We start from the raw sequence: 3,367 nt of genomic DNA, 5'->3' as shown, positions 1-3,367 counted from the left end.
TGGAGATTCTCCATTTCCTCCTGCTCCTTTCGGCGAAGAGCATCCTCCTACAATGCTCGGTTCTCCACCTGGGGATTTTCGATTAAAATTCATTAAATAACAATTGTTCTTCCCATATCACAAATATACGACCAAGAAGGGGCGACTTACCATCACATTGAAGGTGTCATTTATACCAGCAGCATAGTGAGGCACAACAGCCACCATCTGATCATCGGAGTAGGAGATAAAATCGGGAGAAGTGAGAGCCCCAAGTGAGTTACATACCGGACCCGAGAAGGTAAAGGTATGTACACCCGATGAGGGGATAGCAGAAACATGGGGCAACCGATCCAACACTCCATTCTCAGGCACCACGTCCTTCCCAGAGGACGAGGTCTCGGAATGCTTCTGCCCCTCAGTTTCAGAGGCAGAACCCCCTCTAGAAGTAGGAATGTCCGTGCGCCCTTCCTCATTCTCCTCCTAGAGAGCATCGTCATCACCAAATATCTCCTCCTCATCATCATTATCAGATAACTAAATACCAACAACAACATCACCAGAGTAACACCTTTTTCACCATATTGTCGGGGCAGATTCTTTCTCGGGGAAGACTCATCGGACTTGGATTCCTTACCCTTCCATTCAGCCTTACCACCTACAAGCGTAAATGAAATATCAGAAGTTTTCTGAGGAGACTTCCTCAGGAAATGAGATAAAAAGAGCCGATCATCGGATCCTCACCATCTCGGGCGTACGACCCTTCAACATCCCCTTCACCGTCCCTGGGTTTCTGCACAAGACTCATCATCAGATTAAGTGAAGGAAAAAAATAGGGGCAAGTACATGCACTTAGGATAGAGAAGCATATTTGTTACCTTCACTTTCTCATCCTCGACCCTTGTGCTTGAAACACTCTTTCGAGTGATAGCAACCTTGGGCTGACCACCTTGAGACTTGGGCTGCGACAACGAACAAATCAAAATCTTCCTGAACACCCGAGTTGACAAACTATATAGAGTAAAGGAACCTACCCGATCAATGTTAGCCACCCAGAATGGGTAGAGCTCGGCAGGAAATGTTGGAGGAGTGAAACTACCATACAAAATAGGGCCACGAACAACAAGGGGAACTCGGTCCTAAGCAGCATCGCTCGTATGACGAGCATGGTAGTTAGAGTTATGTCCCTTCTCCGGATCCTCATCCAACATTAGTCCTATAACACAGTTGGGAAGAAACTTGTGGCGATGAGGACTAGCAGCGAAGCCGACAAGATCATCATTGGTAGCAGTTCCACTTCGATAGTTGCCAACAAAACTAGAGAGGTATACTCACCGGCGTCAGCAGGATCATAGGTCGAACAAGTGGTTTTGGAGTACTCACCCCTACCTCGCCTCTCCCATTCGGCCATAAGACGATAAGTATTACCGTTCCATTGAGCCAAGACGCGTGAAGGAAGAATCTGAGACAAGACCTCATAAATGAATGGACGACTAGGATCGTACAGAGGAAGACGAAGCCCGAGCTCGAGCTGACCCTTGGTGATGATAGTCGCCTCGGGTGAATGATCAAACTTCTCGACATCTTCCCTCTTAAGAGTTCCTTTCTGACCCGGTACGAGGGTGATGTCATATCCATGGAGGTTGAAGTCATCTTTCAGTTGAGCAATGAACTGAAAGAAGGTGTGTTCGCTCTCAGAAAATAAAAGGAATGAGAAATAAGGGTTTAACCACCGGATTTATACCACGGACGGTTACGACTGGAAGGTGCGGTTACAGGTCATAAAGGTGGGTTAGTGGGGAACTTCATGGTGGAAAACACGACATGATCAGATTCGTGGGAGACGAAGCGATTTCTTCCACTCGTGTCTAGCACACGAGCGAAAGAAGGGGCATAAATGTAGGTAAATAATCCACAAGGCTAGGTGGAGAGATCCTACGCGATGTCGTACCAATATCAAGGAAAGAGCGAAGAACCAGATAATCTTCAAGGCACCAGGAAAGAGACATCACGTGAAAAGTAAGGCTCGGACGTGACGGGTTTGTCGGACGCATGGGTAATATATACTCTGACAAGGTAGCTGAGAAGATAAGAAGATTCTGGTCAAAGATGAAAGTAAAGTTAAAAGCATCGGGCCAAGACTATAAGAGCGACATTGGATTACACAACACTAAGTAGCCTATTGATGAGTGCCAAATATTGTATATATTTATCCCTTTTTGTTGGCATTTTAACTCATCTTTTGTGCATTAATTCTACATTTTATCCCATATTCTGTATTTTCATTGTTTTCAAGAATAAATATTTTTATTAATTAATTTTGCATTTTTAGGTAATAAATAAAGTTCGGATGAGTCGCGGAGCGAAAAGAGCAGAAAAGTAGTGAAAAGCCGGGAGAAATTACGCAAGGAAGCCGCGAAGAATGGTGCGCACAACCTCATTTTCTTCACACAAAAGCGTCTCCGTTCTCAGCCATCAGATCAGTTCTCAGAAGCATCAGACGGTCGCTCCTTCATAGAGCATCAAAATATGAAGTCTCTGCCAAGCACCACAGCGCTGAAATTCCAAGCCTTCAGATTAGATGGTAGTTGAATCCAACGGTCGCTCCCTTGCTGTTCATCAACGTTTGATATCTTCGCCTTACACTACAACACCTAACCCCATCTAGAGCCGTTAACTTCGTTGTATCAAAAAATCTGACGGTCGCTACCAACCTCATCAGGAGGAGCCATCCGATCCACCTACCAGCTTCGCATCTCGCAGCTCAGAGTCACAGAACATCAAGACTCGATGGATTCACTCAACACTCTAGCAACCGAACCTATACCAGCTAACCAAACACCACCCTTCTCCCAAACCATCGAGCCCCTTTCTTCTCCACATTACCCTGCTGCAAACCACCATTACCCTGCAACCGTACCACCACCTTCTTCACCTCCACTGCCACCACCACACCGCCACCAAACACCACCAAACACCACCAAACCAACCCTAAACCTAAACCCATCACTACTATCATCACCCCCCATCACCTATTAATCTATTTCAACAACTCCACCATCCTCATCACTGTTAGGATTGGATTTGGTGAACTAGGTTGATAGATGAAGCAATTGGCGCGTGGGAATGGAGCAGGAGAGTCAGAGGAAGAATGGGTCGACGCATGGGGGAGAAATTGTGCCATAAAATTAGGTAATTTGAAAAACCTAATTTCACTGATTTTGGGGGAAAATTGGGGAAAACCCTAATTGGGTAATGGGGTATAAATTGATGTTATGTGAAGTGTGTAGGAGACACTGTATACCTCTATGGACTAGCCAGTAGAGAATTTGCTACAAATTTTTATGAACTTCAAATTTCAGTGCTTTTCAGTTGACAGTTGCAAATT

Source organism: Papaver somniferum, chromosome 10 (genome assembly GCF_003573695.1).
Source record: "Papaver somniferum cultivar HN1 chromosome 10, ASM357369v1, whole genome shotgun sequence".
Taxonomy (NCBI): domain Eukaryota; kingdom Viridiplantae; phylum Streptophyta; class Magnoliopsida; order Ranunculales; family Papaveraceae; genus Papaver; species Papaver somniferum.
This window is presented reverse-complemented; position numbering follows the sequence as displayed.